At 42.9% G+C, this 19,786-nt stretch overlaps 1 gene segment (V, D, J or C); it reads left to right on the plus strand.

The window, feature by feature from the left end:
• LOC308684204 (Ig kappa chain V-III region MOPC 63-like) overlaps positions 1 to 19,786 on the plus strand; it is a 640,679-nt gene that overhangs the window by 323,469 nt on the left and 297,424 nt on the right.

Raw genomic sequence — 19,786 nt, forward strand, 5'->3', positions numbered from 1 at the left:
GTAAAGTTTTATGGTCTGGGGTAGGGTTACAAGACCATGATTCTATTTGAGACCCTAAATTGGGAGAAACATTCTTTCGATAAACACTCAGAATTCAAAACTACACATTAGAAAACCAAACCTCTATTATAAGGTAACACTAAATCACACATGCATATATGAATGTACCTACATTAGAAAAATAAAATAAAAGATATTTCTCTTCTTCTCAGTTATACACAACGGATGTTTGTGTGTGTGTGTGTGTTCGGGAATGTCTCGAGGCTGTGAGGTTGGGGGAGACCCAGCCAAACTGGCGCTGGCAAATTGGTCCTTGTGGGGTAATTATTAACCAGTAAGGACAAAGACGATGTGTTTTGACGTCACATGATTCCTTAATTTGAAAAGCAGATGCCATTGTCGCTACACTACGGAACTTGCAACTTACGGAAGGAAATGCTAAAACTAAAAAGGCAATTGGCAGCTACAAAACAAACTTCTGAGAAATTGCGGAAGAGCTTGGAAAGGTTAAAGAAAGGCAAAAAACAGTCAGCGAAAGAAACAAGCCAAGGGGTACAAAGAAACTTGCCCTGGAGAGAAAAGAAGAAGTGGTTAAATTTCTCTGTCCGGATGAGAACAGTCGCCTGCTACCTAGGAAAAAGGAGTATTGGATTTGTACGAAGTGCTGTTACAATGAGATAGAGGTGGCAGTACCTCAGGAGGAAGTACCTGTTACATGGCAGCAGTGGTCACGAGAGACAAAATCGGATGGACAGAAGACATTCACAAATTTTGCTAAGACGACTCAAAGTGGAACATGGTCTAACCTATTCGAGCTGTTCAGCCAGAAACTTGATTCTCTGGCAAAACATCACTTCAATTGGTTGCACCAAGCCAAAGAGTTCAGAGCATTAAAAGAAACCCTGACAGAGGATGAAGTTTGCCTTCATGTAGACTTCTCAGAAAATTTTTCATGCAAGCTGAACAGCGAAGTCCAAGCTTTTCATTTCGGAGGAAGCAGGAAACAGGCCACAGTTCACACATGTGTTGCCTATACAGCACATGGATGCCAGTCATATGCCATCATCTCTTCATCCCTTCGGCATGATGAACATGCTATATGGGCCCACTTAGAACCGGTGCTGAAGGATGTGAGGGAGAGGTGCAATCCTCCACCAACAACTTTACATGTCATGAGTGATGGGCCTGTCACTCAGTACAGGAATAAAAAAAAACTTTTATCTCCTTAGCACAGTACCATTTCTCTCTGGCATCAAGCGCGTGACATGGAACTTCGCCGAAAAGTCCCATGGCAAAGGGGCTCCTGATGGAGTTGGTGGGGCTGTGAAACGTGTTGCAGACTCCGCTGTTCAATGAGGAGCAGATGTGCCGACCCCAGAGCATCTGTACAAGCTGTTAAAGGAAAAGGAGTCAAGCATCAAGTACTACTGGATCTCTGATGAAGACATTGAGAGATATGACGAGGCTCTTCCAGACAGTGTTCTAGCTGTGAAAAGAACACTAAAAATCCATCAGGTGACCACTGCATAACCTGGCAAAATCCAGCACAGGGAGATCTCCTGTTTCTGTAGCAGACCAGACTTCTGCCAGTGTCACAATCCCTCAGAAGTGGACTTCCAGAATACTACTAAGGTCCCTTCCACAAGTCCCCAAGCCAAAGAAAACCCTAAAGATCTGAATGGTAAATTCGTACTTGTGGAGTATGATGGCCAACCTTTTGTGGGGCAAGTCCTCAAGGTGGTGGGCAATGAGATTGAGGTGAGCTGCATGCAGCAGTCAGGAGGGAAGAATGTGTTCATTTGGCCTCATCCTCTTGACATTGTATTTTATTACAGTACATCTCAGATGTGCTGGAAGTGATTTCTAAGCCAGAGCGCCTCAATACAGTCCATTCAAAGCTGAAAAGTACATATTTTGAATTATATTTGAAAAGAGTTTTTTTTTTTTTTTCTTGACATACTGTTACTACTGAATCTATTGAAAAGTAGATTGAATTCTGCCCTTAATGTTTGTGGGCCCAATATTTGCACTAATTCACTGTTTCATGATATGACATTTTATAAAAGATGTTCTCGTTTTTGAAATCTGTTCCCGGAGATGTTTTAAATTTCTAGATTTATAGAAGCGATGATCAGATGTTTTGTTTTTTTTATCTTGACTTACTGTTACTACTGAATCTAATTGCATGAGCAGTAGATTGAATTCTGCCCTTAATGTTTCTGGGCCCAATATTTGCACTAATTCACTGTTCCATATAAAAGATGTTCTCATTTATTAAATGTGTTCCTTGAGGTTTCAAAGTTATATTTTTAAAGAAGCGATGATCAAATGTTATCATAACATGCAGTATTGTTTTGCACTTTCTTATTAATGAAATTTAATTATATGATTGAGATAGAGTATAAATTGGTCAGAGGATTAAAATAAAAAAGCCAATTGAAACCTGAATAAAATTCATTGACATATCTTTCTTTTTATTTTTGTGAATATCAATCATTATTGTTCACAACGTCAGGTGGTGCGACCGGTCATGGTCAGGTGGTGCAACCAGCAAATTTACATTTAAATGTATCAATTCCCACTGAAATTGCAAAATGAAGTAAGAAATATAACTGTAAACCTTTATATAACGTATATAAATCATTTTTACAGTTAAAAACAAAACATAAAAAGTCCTTATGGAAAAATGGGTGTTTGAACACACAGAAAAGCAGCCGTTTATATGATTTGGAATAAAAGGGCAATAAATAAAGAAATAGAAAGGGAATTTACCATGTGATATGCATTTTAGACACTACAATGATTCATATTTACAAGTCTCAGTAGTGCTAAGTACATTAAATGTATATTATTTTAAATTAATATATGGTCGCACCACCTGAAATCAAAATCTATGAGCATATCCTTGGTTTTAGAGGTGTTAAGCTGGAGAAAAGACCTATTGCACCAACTGATAAACTCGTCGACCACCCACCCTGAACAGCAGAAGCCGCTTACTGGTGGAGAGGAGACAGAGTGATGAAGCCAATCAGTATGGGATGATTAGGAGGCCACTTCTCATAACCGTGACATTTCAAAGACCTTTTCACTGGAATTTTGCGTTTATGAAAACATGTAACAACACGTAGAGAAACTTTCTTGGAGGCAGTATTAGTATTAGTATCTTGGAGGCGGGGTCTAGAAGGCTTCTTTTTTTTCTTTTTTTTTTGGCTATAAATATTGAAACCTCTTTGACTATTTCATCTGCCTCAAGACACCTTAAGCTGTGACAAGACGAAAGGTATCTCTTCTTTGGAAAGGGTAAGGCAACTGCATTTTTTTTATATTTGCTCTTACTAATCATTTACAAAACATGACAATATGCTAACACTAGTGATATGTGATATGCTAACATTTTATGAATGTTTTGTTAATTCAGTTACAAGTAATTTATTAGTTATTAGTGAATGATGAACGCAATACGAAGTGACCGTTTTTCGAAAGGGAACAATATTTTCAGTCTACTCCTTTTCTCTGTTGACCTTCCACTCTTTTGGTAATGGGGTAAAAGTTGCAGCCCTGGGGGGCAGGAGCATCCCAAAGTTTCCCATTGACTCGTCCTACACATTGCATAGGGATTTTGTATTGAACGTAGCTCTGGATCACAGTGTCATAGAGACAAGGGGACGGGCTCTTTTTACTCAGATGACCAATCAGTCTTTTAGGATCATTGTGAAGCTATCAAGGCACGCCCTAGCAACCATTTAGAGCGCCTTAGCAACAAGTTCCATAGACTTCCATTGAAAGAGATAAAAGGGATATCTCCGGACTGAATTGTCATAGAAACATGAGGGTGGTCTCAGTTGACTCGGGGCAGCAAACAGCCAATCATGAATCACCTCAACACTGCCTAGCCCCTCCCTAGCAACCATTGTCGAACACCTTAGCAACCAAAATCCATAGAGGGATATCTTCTATTCTGAATGTCACAGAGGAATGGGAGTTGGTTTAAATCTGACAAGCAGCCTTTGGAGTTTCATGATTGGCAGCTGCCAAGCCACTCCCTAGCAACCAAACATAGTACCTTAGCAACCATTTTGCAAGACCTATTTCTCTGCATCAGAACATCGTATAGAGATGGGGGTTGGCTCTTTTGACCATAGACTGTAAAAAATATGGCGTCTGTAAAAAACAAAGCGTCTGTGACGTCACCCATAGACTTTCTGAAGAACGGTTTTGAGGCCGTTTATGGGGGGTATGGGCGGCGCCATCTTGGAAAATCTTGGGAAATCCTAACTCCGCCCACCTTCTGGCCAATCCATATATGGGTAAAAGGGCGGGCTTTGTGTGAGACTGGAACAACGTAATTTTCGCGAGAAGAAAGCAACATAAACAACAATGGATGACATACAGCAGATCTTGTTCTTGCTTCTCGGCGTGTTTGTCACAAGAAGCCAAGCGCCGACATTAGCCGTTTCTCGATAGCAAGTACGCAAAGTTTGGACTTAATTGCCAAGTCCGACTCAGGAGAATGACTCCCGAGGACGCGAGTCCGGTTATTCTGCAAATGAAACAGCGCGCGTCACTCAGCTCGCTCTGCTACTCCGGTTATCTCTATATGTATATTTTAGGCAACAATAAAACAAAATATGTTATAAAACACCACACTGCCTCTTTTTGTTTTCATTTAAAGAAATCTTAAACATTATAAACACACATATGTGGTTCAGGCAACACGTATTGATTATATTTCACTGCATATAACGTTAGCCTATTTTTAACAAAAAGAAATATAAAACACAACCCTGCCTCTTTTCATTTAAATATAATATAAAAATATTAAACATTTTAATATGGTCCAGGCAATATGTGCATTTGTACTAAACAACAGATGTTGCAGTAAACAACATTACAGATCATCTTCGTTGTATTAAAATTTAAAATGACAAGACTCAACCCAGTCTCTTTTTGTTTAATTTCAGTTTTATCAATATTAGCCATTATAAAAGTATAAGTAAAAGGTACAAGAAGCTATACAAATAAAGCAAACAATTCAGTCATACATACAAAGTCAGCGCTCTAGTCTAACCATACAACGGTAAAGTTAAATAGCTTAAAGTTATGAAACTTCACTTAGCCCTCAGCCAAAACGATTGGCCAGGGAACAAATTATAGATTCGCAAGATCAAATATCGCTCGTTAGATATACAGAAGACGAATTATATCTCATGTTTAACCACTACAGAGACGTCAGAGTCAGCGGCAAACGTCAGAAGAACTAGCCGAGGACAGGCTGTTCCCGGCGGGGTACATGAGCGCCGAGCGCCCGGTGATCATCTGCATCTCACAACCTGGATAAAATTTTCATAAATCTTTATAAATAAACCACAGATTTGAGCTTTAAACAACTACATTCTCGCCTGAAAAACTCTTAAAACTAAATTTCATGATACAAAAACAGTAGTAGGCTATTATGTTTCAACTGTATATTAAAAAATGGCACTTCTTATGTTGTCATTCTCCTTGGCGCAGCCAATGCTCGTTATCAGCTGTCAATCAAGCTGTCAATCAAAGTTAACCACGCCCTTATTTGTCATACATTTTATATCTAAATACGATCTAAACTAACGAGTTAGAAAAAAATTCACCCCCCTCACCGTTGTCAGGCACTCAGAACCTATTGAAAAATACAATAAAAGTCCATGGGACCAACCTGTAAAAACATGAACTTATGCTGTGAAAACGGACATTTTAACATGGGGTCTATGGACATTTGCTCCCTTTTGGGACCTGCCCCTAGCGGATTATCGATGTATTGCAGTTTTTCGCACTTCCGGGTAGGCTTCATTTTTATGATTAGAATGTTGCCGCTTGCTTTTGACTCATGCTAACAAACAGGAATTCCAACATGCTACACATGCTATTTGTGAATAGCTATATGCTAGCAGCTAGCATTATTAGCATGTTGCTAGCATGCTTTTAACAAAATTCTAGCATGATTAACATTTTGCTAGCATGTTTTTAGCTAGATGCTAACATGATTAGCATGTTGCTAGCATTATTCTAGCTTGATTAGCATTTTTTGCTAGCATGATGCTAACATAATTAGCATGTTGCTAGCTTGATTAGCATGTTGGTAGCTGATGCTAGCTTGATTAGCATGATGTTAGCCTGATTAACATGATGCTAGCTTGATTAGCATGTTGCTAGCATGATGCTAGCTTGATTAGCATGTTGCTAGCATGATGTTATCATGATTGCCATTTCCTTCCTGTTTTTCTCATACCAAAAGCAGCTAGAATGAACCTTACCTGCAGCGGAACAGCGCCGCCTTCACTTCGAGAAGCCACTTATCTTCTGTCGCCGTTCTCTTGGGGCCATTTGGCGACTACGCATATCCTTACTCTACTGCTGTGTGTTCGCTGTCTCGTCACACAGTTTCTAAAAGAGCAATTTCTGAGAGTGCGAGCGTTGTTTCAAATGCCTCACTCTCTCTGCACCTCGTTCGGTTCTCTTCTGGTGGGCACACGGAGTGCGCCACGTGCCTGGGTCCCTCCCATGCGGAAGCTGCACTTTAGTGCACTTTAGCACTTTAGATTAGTTAGCTCTCTCGAAGCGAGGCTTTGACACCAATCCTTCCACTCTTCCTTTGCCCGCACTACTTCAGTCACGGAAGAAGAAACGCATCAGCCAGTGACAGCCCGAGCAAATGGATTTAAGCGAGCCCATGCCGGCTATGTCCCTGCGTGCCTCGCTTTCTCCTTCACAATCCACTTTGCCGGATCCTGTTTACACAGGCGGACCAGCACCCCTCCCAGCGACTGGCAGGTCTTGTCTCCTTCAGCAGATCGGACAAAGAGGAACTCGACGACAGCCTCTCCATTGCGACGCCTGAGGAAGAGTGGTCGGGTTCAGCTGACCCCGCCCTTCTCTCACAGTCTGGTGCTAATGCCAGGACTAACTCTGACATGGAGATGCATCCTCACAGCGGCCGTGGTGGACCTCGGGCTTGAGTGGTCTTCGTCCGAAGAGCCTACAAAAAGCCACTTGGATAGATGGTTTCTGCCTGGGCGCCAGCAGGCCCCCTGCCCAAATGATCCAGTTCAGCATCTAGTCGACCTAGAAGAACGCCGCCCTCTCAGCTAGCAAAGCCAGCGCCTCAGGTCTCTCAGATCTGCTCTGCGGCTGATACCCAGTGCCGCTCACGGCCAGCTAAACGCTACCGAAATACTAAACCTGCTAGCAAAAGGGGCTATAGAGATAGTTCCCCATGCGCTAAGCCAGTCAGGGTTTTACAGTCGCTACTTCCTTGTTCTAAAGAAGGACGGTGGCACCAGGCCCATTTTAGATCTCAGACACCTGAACAAGGCCCTCATGAGATGGCCATTCAGAATGCTGACTACTAAACAAATCCTTGCGTACCGGTCAGTCAATGGACTTTTTTGCCTGTGTAATTTCATGAAATTCAAAACTGTACCTTTACTCGCTGCAACATAAAATGCAATCAATAATAAAATCTTCACAAGGGACATGTGAGTTACTTAAAGAGTTAGAAAAGTAAAAAAAGGTACAGCAGATTCGTTTTCCGTGTGTTTTTCCTCTTTTCTGGTGGATGGTCCAGGCACACAGTGATTTTCAGGTCTACAGGAGGATTTCTATTCTTGTTCAAACTTGTATTTCAGCTTACCGAGATCCCTGCAAAGTACAAAATTTACTGTTAGTAAGGTTATTAAAGTGATAGTTGTGAAATTTAAATAATTTCCTCAGCCTTGTGACGTTCCAAACCTGTTTGACTTTCTGTCTGTGGAACCCAAAAGCAGATCTCAGGCATAATGCAACCCCAGTCACCGTCCGCTTTCACTGCATGAAACACAAGCAGAAAAAAAAAAAAATCATTCATGAAACCATTCTTATGTACACTTGTCTAGTTCAATTCAATGCAACAATTTGTGTAAAAATGGTTAAGCTCCAAAAATGTCCCAGAAAAGATCCTAAAAATAATCAATGAGTTTACAACTCATGTGTTATGGGTTGTGTTGTAAGTGCTTGCTTGCTTGCCATATAATAGCCTTTTCCTTTTTTTTTTCTTTTTTTTTTGTCGAAAAAGACTAAACTTGAAATTATAATTCAGAGTTAAAATGTCTTATATTCAAATGCAAATGATAAAAGATATAACTAGAAAAGTGCATTTCCGGGGGAACTGCAAAGTGTGCTTGCTCGGGTGCGGTTCACTAACGTGAGCAGGTAGTGGATAAGGGTGCGTTGAAGTTTGCTTGATCTGAGAATTTCAACAATAGTACTTTTTTCAAGATTGTGCAAAAAGGTGAAAAGTTATGTGCATTAAGAGACATGTCTGCAATGTAGACTAGTGCCTAATGGCATTGTTTATATGGCTTGGTTGTTGGTTTTGAAATAATTGGTTATGAATATACAGCAGAGAGTGGGAGTGTTTTGGGTGATGAAATAGTAGCCTATTGAAAAGAAGTTGACAAAGTCTTCATTTACTGTATCCAATAAGCCAATACAAAACTCACCCAGCTGGTCTGTGGTTGAGTGTTCCCTTTAATTAGGAACAAATTTACTATCTCAAATTAAGGTCTACCATAATTAGCGATGCTTTGATTGCTGCTGTCAAGATGGTTGTCATCACCTACACAGAAACGCTGATTTTTATCAGCGTCAGTCCTCATATTGGAGTCCCGAGTAAATGTACAAAGTTTGGTTTAGATGCGTGACAGCGTTCATTAAATATGAACTACTTCCTGTTTTGGCGACCTCGCCGCCGATTTCGTTAGGCTGTGACGGGCAAACGCTTCCGAAAATCAAAAATCCTTCTAGTAACTTTTGTGAGGCTTGGTCCAAGGATCATGCACGTCCAGTTTCGTGAAGTTCGGACCAAATTTGTGACCTGTGAAACTTTAGTTTCGCTTTCTGTTCAATCCACTATGGCGGACGAATGACATGGACTCGTGATGTCATCTTCGCGAGCAACTTACACGGTACTGACCGGACATTTTAAAGTTGGAACGGTGTTTCTGTCTCAAAGGGCCTAGGCGCAGGAGCTGGCCAAAATTTTTCTCCCGGGAATAATAATAATAACTAGAAAAATGCATTTCCGGAGGAACTGCAAAGTGTGCTTGCTCGGGTGCAGTGCACTAACGTTAGCAGGTAGTGGATAGATGCGAGATGCGAGAAAAAATGCGAGAATGCGAGAAAAAAGATGTAAAACTGTCTTTTATTTTTGAATTTAATTCCTCAATCAGTGCTGGACCGGCATTTTCTGTCTTCCGCTGAGCCCTGGCCGTAGACAGATCATATGTTTTACCCTGTCAATGCAGTGGTCTGCGTTGCGCTGATCTTATTCACACTATCGAGTGTAGGTGCAGCATTCTAACACTGAGTCATAATGAGCTGTTTGTGAAGAAATTATCCGCTTCCAAATTATGTCATTTTAATCACGAAATTGAAACATTAAAAAACAATTTGCTCTTTATGGTGTGCGCGTGATAGAGCGCGGCAGCAACGAACCATCCGCTTGCAGCGTAACAACATTGAATGCTCGGCCGAACAGCTGATCATAGCTGTACAGGGCGCCTTATTATTTTCCATCTCCATAAATATATCTAGTAGTAAAGCTAATGCAAGGGCTAGAAATCTATTCATCTTTTGCTGATACTTCCTTAGCTGTGTCTGAAACCGCTCACTCGTTCACTAATCCCGTATAGTGAATGGCAGTTGAGTGCACTACATCAGCAAAGAATTCGGACGCTGACATAATTATCACGCGCCAGAGAGCTCAGACAATTTGTCATAAACATTACCTACCCATCTTTAATATTTCCATTTTTTGGCTGTATGAATTGTATGTAACAATTGTATGTATGTATTTTTCACGTTTATTGCGTTATTTGATTAAAAAAAAAAAAAAAACACTTGCTTGTCATATTTATTTACTTTTTACATTTATATGTGAAAATAAAAGAGAACAAAACACTACACAACACATTTGATTTTTCAAATATAGATATAATGGTATATATAAATAAATAACCAGGCGTCTGGTCTTATAAATGATTGTTTTCTAACTCGCGTGCACCGTTGCCATGGTGACATTTTTGTTTATTTTTCATTCGCGCTCTGTCGCCTTATCGTGTTGGATTGTGGGAAATACTGTCTCAGCAAGTGTACATCGTACACTCGAATTCAGAGAGGATTGGGTAAAAGTAGTGAAGAATGGAGGGAATGATGTCGTTCACTCAGAATTCGGACACCTCTACAAAATGGCCGACACCAGAGCCGGACAGTAACGGAGTACATTTACTTGAGTACAGTACTTAAGTACAATTTTGAGGGATCTGTACTTTACTCGAGTATCTTTTTTGGGGAGTACTCATGACTTTACTCAAGTACATTTGAGAGGCAAATATTGTACTCTTTACTCCACTACATTTCTATCCATAACCGTGAGTACCCGTTACTTCTAAAAAAAAAAAAAAGGAAAAAAGAAAAATCTCGGAAACCCTTAATTTGTTGTTTCCCTCTCAAACGTGATTGGATTGGGACAGCCTATCAGCAATCACCTTCAGCTTTCCGCCAAAGTCAATTCCATGGTCAGATTTAGATAAGAGACGAAACCATGGACGAAACAATGGACTAAGACGCAGCAGGTCCATCCCGGGAAGCGATTTTTTTTTTCCAGGATGGTAGGGGAAGACTCATGAATATTCATTAGGAAGTCATCCCTGATTGGTCTTAACCCCAGTGACGGGTAGGTTTGGGGAGGTCATAAGACCCCCAGTGATGAGTAGGTTTAGGGGTGGGGTTAGGGGTAGGTCATCAGACCAATCAGGGATGACTTCCCTAATGAATATTCATGAGTCTTCCCCTACCATCCTGGGAAAAAAAATATCGCTCCCGGGAATGTGTCAACCCATGGCCCCACCTCACCAGAATATTTCAATTTTCGGAACAATTTAATGATAGTTTTCGCTTCAAGTGTTTGCTGTGTTTACCAATGTAAGCACTGTGGCAGTAGTAATGCAATATTTAGAAAATGTACTCTTGTACTCTTGATACTCAAGTACTTTTAAAAACAAGTACTTCAGTACTTTTACTTAAGTAGACATCTGACTGTAGTACTTTTACTTGTACTTGAGTAAAATTTAGCAAGGGGTATCTGTACTTTTACTCAAGTAATGAAGCTGTGTACTCTGTCCGCCTCTGGCCGACACCCTAAGTGCACTATATAGTGGATAGGGAGCGATTTCAGACACAGCTCTTGTCATCATGGAGAGTGCAGTTCATGGTTGCATAGCAACAACAGACGCCACAGGAGAACAAGCGCTTGTGGAAAGGAGACAGCGGCGCGCTCGCGCTTTCCACTTGTTTTTACACATCTAATGTGCGTTCCATTCGACAGGGTCCATATGCAGTGTTCACTGCTCCTCTGCTCCCTGAGCACAGTATATCAGTTGAAGTGGACTTCACTGACAATAACCGCTCATTTGAAACGCCCTGCAAATGTCATTAAAGAAAGTCAACGACGGAGTCGCGCAGATTATGATATAACATATATATAGGACTACATTCATATTTTAATTTTTATTATTATATTATATATTTACAATTATATTGCACTATTTTACAACTACCTAAAATAAAATCACTTTACTTCACAAACTAGCTAAGCTGGCTGCATTCACTGAGGTAAATTATAATCATCAAAAATAGTATATGTAATATTCACAACAATAACCGTTAAAAATACTGTCATTTGTATAACAATGGCGAAATGTATGAATACTTACACACATACGTAAACTCCTCCATCGTTAGTTATGACCGTTCTGACTGGTGATGACGTGGTGCGCGAAATGACAGTTGCGTGATCATCGCTCTCCACTTCCTGTGAAGTGATGTATCGATGTTCCCTTATTCCCTATGCCGTGCGCAGTGCCCTTCGAACTGAACATGTTCGCTCCCTTTGGATTAGAATCTCACTTAAGATGGTGGAATACCCTGTGAAGTCCACTTCGCAGTCCACAACGCATCTCTAGAGCGACGTTGTTGATTGTTTGAGCATGTGACTGCGCGTTTCTCCTTGTTTTCTATTGTTATGCGCAGCATATTTCCCGTGCGCACAAACACAGCCACAGACAATGAATTGTTTGTTCGGTTATCGAAGAAGAGCATGATGTATTTTGTATAAAGTTTTTTTTTTTTTTTTTGTATTAACTGCTTTGAGGATTGGAAATGCACAATTCATGCATACAAATCTGTATACATTAATAAATGAAGATGATTAAAATAGACCAATGCAAAAAACGAAATTCATGCCTGCATTTATTAAGACAAACCTGGTAAAAACGAATGCAGTCTATACACTGACTTGGCTACTCTGTGAAATGTAATACAACAGTGCCACCTACTGTCTAAATGCATTAACATTAAAAGTGTGAGGTGAACTCTTGCATAGACATAGGTAAATGGGTTTGTCTATTAGCCTGAAATAAAAAATAAATAAAAAAAATCCCGAGTCCCGAGTTCATGTATAAAGTTTGGTTTCGATACGTGACAGAGTTCCTGAGATATGGACGACTTCCTGTTTGGCGACTACGCCGCTGAATTCGTTTGGCTGTGACGGGCAAACGCTTCCGAAAATCAAAAATCCTTCTAGTAACTTTTGTGAGGCTTGGTCCAAGGATCATGTACGTCCAGTTTCGTGAAGTTCGGACCAAATTTGTGACCTGTGAAACTTTAGTTTAGCTTTCTGTTCAATCCAATATTGTGGACAAACGACATGGACTCATGATGTCATCTTCACGAGCAACTTACAGCGGTACTGACCGGACGTTTTAAAGTTGGAACGGTGTCTCTGTCTCAAAGGGCCTAGGCGCAGGAGCTGACCAAATAGCTAGGGGGGGGGGGGGGTTGCCAAATTATGTAAAATTTTGGATTTTTAAAAAAAAAAAATGTATCTTGTACATCCTCACATTGGAGTCTTGAGTTAATGTACAAAGTTTGGTTTCGATACGTGATAGAGTTCCTGAAATATGAACTACTTCCTGTTTTGGCGACTACGCCACTGATTTCGTTTGGCTGTGACGGGCAAACGCTTCCGAAAATCAAAAATCCTTCTAGTAACTTTTGTGAGGCTTGGTCCAAGGATCATGTACGTCTAGTTTCGTGAAGTTCGGACAAAATTTGTGACCTGTGAAAATTTTGTTTCGCTTTCTGTTCAATCCAGTGTGGCGGACAAACGACATGGACTCGTGATGTCATCTTCGCGAGCAACTTAAACCGGTACTGACCGTACGTTTTAAAGTTGGAATGGTGTCTCTGTCTCAAAGGGCCTAGGCGCAGGAGCTGGCCAAAATTTTTCTCCCGGGAATAATAATAATAAGAAGAAGAAGAAAACTTAAGAAGAACAGTAAGTGTGGTGCTTTCAGCAAGCACACTTAATAATAATAATAAGAAGAAAACTTAAGAAGAACAATAAGTGTGCGCTTTCAGCAAGCACACTTAATAATAAGAAAACTTAAGAAGAACAGTAAGTGTGCTGCTTTCAGCAAGCACACTTAATAATAAGAAAACTTAAGAAGAACAGTAAGTGTGCTGCTTTCAGCAAGCACACTTAATAATAAGAAAAAAATGCATAGCATTATTGGCTCCAAACCTGTGATATTATTTTACTGAGTAACATGAATGTGATTTGAGAACATGAGGGAAGATTTTCAGAGAATAACTGATTAAAAAACAAGTACACAGTCAAACAATGCAATTTCACACAGAGAAAGTTCATAGTAATAAAGTACTTGCGTGTGGTGCAGGTAACTTACTGTAATTCAATGTTACCACTGAAATGTTCAGATTATTTTAGAAATGTACTGGTTGTTCTGGGGAAACAAAAGAACAAAGCTTATTATTCACAACATAATATTTATTGACCAGTAAATGGCTTTAAAATGGTATTTGCAGGTAACTGGTTGAGTGCACTATTTAATGTCTGGTGTATTGAGTAGGCGACTTACAACTGCCTGGGGTTCTGTTGGGACAGGAGGCTCCAAAAGACAAATATTACCATCAGAATCTGTTAGGACCAACAAAGAACCCAACCTCAAAGTAAAATAAATGGAAATATCAAAAATAGCCTATCTAAAAAATAACACATATGTAAACCTCTTACATTTTATGAAGGCCCTTGGATCTTTGGGAGTGACTGGCTCTGAAGTCCCTCCTGGAATTCCCTCAGCCAAAAATGCTGCTACACTGCTAGACACTGGATGCTATTTAGTTATTTAATATGTCAAATGTTTGTAAAGTCAGGTAGCCTTCACCCATGATATGCTCAAGCCTTACCTGATTGAATTATGTTTTTATATTTAATTTTCAGCTGCTGCCATGGTCTTTTAATGCCTGCAGGATTACACCTACATGAAAATTAAAATTAGGTTGAATAACATAGGCCTACTGTTCTTCCAGTTTCACCTCTGATATTATAACAGTTGGGTAAGTTACTCTAAAATAGTTATCAATGTTGTCTTCAACAGTGTAATTAGATTAATGTAATAATTACTATCTTTAGAACGTTTTGGTCTACTTATTACTAATTACTAAATCCCATATCAACCTCAACCACTTGAACAATACAAGGAGAGACAAGAAACTGCACTTTTAATGCTTTCAAATAAACAATATACAATTGCATGAACTATTCTTGATTTGACCAAAGTGTGTAGAGGGAGAAGGTTACATAAAAAATATACCTTTTAAAAATGTATGTTAAATCCACTATTGTTTTATACAGAATTGTTCTCTATAGTCTATGCAGTAGCCTATTTAATGTAATTACATCAGATTTTATTTTAAATTACAGAATAATTAAGATTTATCCCTTTAATTAAATCACAATATTTAGATTACTTGGTAATTAATTACACCCAACACTGTTTAACAGTAATTCCTTTTTTTGGTTGGCGCTGTTGCCATGGTGACTCGTAATATCTCCATTGATAATGGCTTTTTATAGTTGTGGTGCACGCGCTTAACTCAGAGTAGGTCAACTCAGAGTTGATTGAACTAACTCATTTCAGCTGTTCTGTAACCGAAAACTCAGAGTTTCCAATCTCAGGGTAAGTCAACTCAGAGTTGAAGTTTTAACTCAGAGTTGGTTGAACCTCCTTATTGAAACAGGCCCCTGTAGTAAGTAAAATTAGTCTAAACAAAAACAGACCAGGCTTCGGAGTCATTGGAATAGTTATATGACTTTTTTCGGGTTGAATGGTGTGAAGGCTACACAGATTCGTGTTTGTTTCAGTGTTGTTATAATCAGATTCAGTGCGTTCATCTTTAATCCGCAGCGGCGCCAAGCAGAGCGCACGTCAGAAACGTACTCGGTTACTAACGTAACCTCGGTTCTCTCTAGAAGAGGGAACGAGTACTGCGTTTTTATCAAAACGCTACGGGAAAAGTCTCTTTTCACGAAACACTGAAGCAAAAAATTATCCTTTAATTTTCATATATGTAAAACGCGTTGCGGCAGCAGCAGTCAGCTATGGCGAGACGGCTTGCTCGCTCATTGGCTGCTCTGCGGCAACTGCTTAAGCCTATCGAGCGAGGCCTGAGATGACATCAGGCCAATGAGGGCACTTCGCGCCCTCCTCGCCACTTCCCGCCGAAACGGGCGTGGCTTACCTCTATAAAAGGAGCTCGAGAAGGCTGATTCACTTGATTTTGATCGCCGAAGCGAACCAGAGTGAACCGTACGCACGGCAGAGAACGCAGTACTCGTTCCCTCTTCTAGAGAGAACCGAGGTTACGTTAGTAACCGAGTACGTTCTCTTACGAGAGTCCTCTCGTACTGCGTTTTTATCAAAACGCTACGGGAACCCCTTGCAAAACGCTGTGCGTGCTGGGATAAAAACACTGATCACCGGAAGCTATTTCAGGCATACAGTGCATAATCACCAGATTGACTCACACAGAGTCAGGGAATAAGGGTGGGAGCCTTAATTCCCTATACTGTAGCGTCGTAGAATAGACATGTCCACAGACGCAAGTATAACATCACATAGACAGGGTAGGGAACCTGAACTAATGTGGGAAATGTGGGTCTTACACAGTTCTGCCCAAGATAGTCGGTAGCGCATGGGTTTCAGCGGTTTGACTAGACGGCTGAACAGATTACACCGACAAAAGCTTAGCCTGTAAGGCGGGAACCTCTAGGTTATAAAACCTGATAAATGTAGACGGAGAGGCCCAGCCTGCCGCCGTACATATATCCTGTAGGGAAATCCCGCTGGACCAAGCCCACGAAGAAGCAACGCTTCTCGTAGAGTGCGCTCTGACTCCCAACGGGCGTGGAATGCCCTTGGCAGTATAAGCCAGCGCTATGGCATCAACTATCCATCGAAACAGCCATTCCTTTGGAACGTCCGCTGAACGAGACAAAGAGCTGCTCTGTCTGCCTGAAGACAGCAGAGCGGGACATATAAGCTCTTAAAGCCCTAACAGGGCAAAGAAAACTCGAGTCCCCTTCCTCACTCGATGCCGGCAGGGCAGCCAGGGAAATGACCTGAGCCCGAAAAGGCGTGTTGAGGGATTTCGGCACATAGCCGTGCTTAGGTTTGAGTATGACTTTAGAGTCATTAGGACCAAAGTCCAAGCACGCCGGGCTCACAGAGAGCGCGTGCAGGTCGCCTATGCGCTTCACTGAAGCGAGAGCCATCAAAAACACCGTTTTGAAAGACAAATGTTTGAGGCTAATAGACTGTAGGCACCTTTCATGGCCGCCAGGACCGTAGAAAGGTCCCACATAGGGACTGAAGGAGGTCTGGGTGGATTCAGTCTCCTAGCTCCCCTGAGGAAGCGGATGACTAAATCATTCCTTCCCAGCGACTGACCCAGCGTTGAACCAGAGAACGCTGAAATAGCCGCCACATACACTTTGAGCGTGGAAGGGGATCTGCCCTCATCCAACAGCTCTTGTAGGAAGGAGAGAACCTCCGTTACCTCACATTCGAGGGGTGAAAGGCTCCGAGCTGTACACCAGCTGGAGAAAACCGACCACTTTGAAGCATAAAGCCGCCGAGTCGACGGCGCTCTAGCCTGAGTGATGGTATTCACGACTCCCTCTGCGAGACCAACGGGTATCCGTTGAGCGCCCACACATGAAGGGACCACAGTTCCGGGTGTGGGTGCCAAATCGAGCCCCCGGCCTGCGAGAGGAGATCTCTCCTCAACAGCAGTGGCCATGAAGCGATATCTGCCAACTGCATCAGAACTGGGAACCCTGTCTGGTTCTCCCAGAACGGAGCTACAAGCAGCACTGGGCATTTTGTTTTCCTGACCCGTTCCAACACCTGTGGCAGGAGGGAGACGGGGGGAAAAGCGTATAGCGGGCAGCGCGGCCACCTTCGGGACAGCGCGCTGTCGGTCTTTGAAAAGAACGCGGGGCAGTGCGCGTTTTCGTGGGACGCGAATAGGTCCACCTCCGCTCTGCCGAATCTCTCCCACAACAGCCGAACTGTTTGTGGGTGTAGAGACCATTCGCCCGGGGGAACATTGTTCCTGGACAGTCTGTCTGGGCCCACATTCTGAAGCCCAGGTACATGCACTGCTCTCAGCGAGCGTAAGTTGTGCTGAGCCCATAATAGGAGGCGTTTCGCCAGCCTGTACAGGGATATGGATTTCAGACCGCCCTGGTGATTTATGTAGGACACCACAGCCATGTTGTCCGAACGGACTATGACGTGCTCGTCCTTGATGTGGGGACAAAAAACGCGTCATCGCGTTGTGCACTGCCAGCATTTCTAGGCAGTGTATGTGTTGGAGCTTTTCTCGTTCTGACCACAGGCCGAAGAACGGTCTGCCCTCGAGCAGCGCTCCCCATCCCGAGGTGGATGTGTCTGTCGACACCATCCTCACTCTCGAGGAAGTCCCCAGGCTTACACCTGATCGGTACCAGCCGTCCGCCATCCAAGGCGCCAGGGCTGAAACACAGCTCTGATCGACCTTGAGGCGTAATCGACCAGTCGCCCACGCTCTGTGCAGTACCCGCGCTTTCAACCAGAACTGCAGCGGGCGCATGCGGAGCAAGCCCAGCCGGAGAACTGATGATGCTGAGGCCATGAGACCCAGCATCCTTTGAAACCTCCTGAGCGGGGTGAAAGCGCCGCGGCGGAAAGATCTCGCCGTGCGCTGAATGCGCAACATGCGCTGTCATAGACTGTGAGTCCAGAACGACGCCCAGAAACAAAATCGTTTGACTGGGGTTCAATGAACTCTTTGTCCAGTTGACTGTGATACCAAGATTCTCGAGGTGATCGAGTAAAATGGTTCTGTGCTCCACGAGCTGTGATCGTGATTGAGCTAGGATCAACCAGTCGTCCAAATAGTTCAGCACTCGCATGCCTCTGAGTCTGAGAGGAGCGAGCGCTGCGTCCATGCATTTCGTAAATGTACGAGGTGCCAGGGACAAGCCGAATGGCAGGACTGTATACTGGTATGTCTGACCCTCGAAGGCGAATCTCAAGTATCGCCTGTGATGTGACGCTATCTGTATTTGAAAATACGCGTCCTTCAGATCTATCGACATGAACCAGTCTTCTCGGCGAACATGCGCGAGAATTTTGCTGGTTGTGAGCATTTTGAAACTGCGTTTCACTAATACTCTGTTCAGCCGTCTTAGATCCAGTATGGGTCTGATACCGCCGTCCTTTTTGGGGACTAGAAAGTATCTGCTGTATAGCCCCCCTTCGCTTAGAGCTGGGGGAACGCGCTCTATCGCCCCTTTGCTTATCAGTTTTGATATTTCGGCTCGAAGTAGGTGTGCTACTTCCAACGAAACCGTAGTTTCGATGCGCGCTATGAAGCGGGGAGGGCGTCGACAAAACTGTAGCGAGAAGCCTCTCTTTATAATGCCTAGCACCCAGTCCGAAAACCCTGGAAGCGCTGCCCATGCTTCTGCATGGCTGGCTAGGGGCTGGATACGGAGCGCGCTCTGTTCGCCGTGCGACAGAGGCGCTTCGGGGGATAAAAACATAGGCGTTATGCCTGTGGCATTTGAGGCGGGGCGCGCGCTTAATACAGCGGGCGGAACGCTCGTCCTTGACCTTACTACAGTGCTTAGCTGAGTGAGGGAGGACTGAGAAAGTCTCATAGGACTCATGTGAGCGAGTAGATGTGGGCTGGGAGCGGGCACATTTACTGCTTTGGGCGCGCTGTCTGCCTGAGCAGAGCGCGCGCTCACAGGTCTCGTTTTTACAGAGAGCCTGTGATCTGTTAGACATAGTGTTCGTGGGCACTGGGAAGTGGGCACTCTCACTATGTTGGAAGCGCAATCGACCTGAGTCGATTTTATGTGCGCGAGCCCTAAGTGTAGGGCTGTGCTTATGTGTAGTGATGGGCACTGAGGAGTGGGCATCGAGACTACATTTATAGCACCATCGGCCGTGGCCGGGCAGAATGCCTGCGCTCGACCCCGCTGCGGTGTTTAACCGAGCAAGGGAGGGCTGGGCGAGTCCCGTAGGACATATAATGGCCGTTAGTAAGTGTGGGCGCGGGAGAGCGGGCACAATTACTGCAATGAGTGCACTGTCTGCCTGAGCAGTGTGAATGCACACAGGTTTCGTCTTTACAGAAACCACAAGGCATGCAGAACATAGTGTTTGTGGGCACTAGGCAGTGGGCACGTTCACTATGTTGTGTGCGTGATCGACCCGAGTCGAATATATGAGCGCGGGCCCTGTGTGAAGGGCTGTGCTAATGTGTAGGGATGGGCACAAGCAGTGGGCATCTTCTGTACACA

The sequence above is a fragment of the Scardinius erythrophthalmus genome (genome assembly GCF_964197995.2).
Source record: "Scardinius erythrophthalmus genome assembly, chromosome: 24".
Classification (NCBI taxonomy): domain Eukaryota; kingdom Metazoa; phylum Chordata; class Actinopteri; order Cypriniformes; family Leuciscidae; genus Scardinius; species Scardinius erythrophthalmus.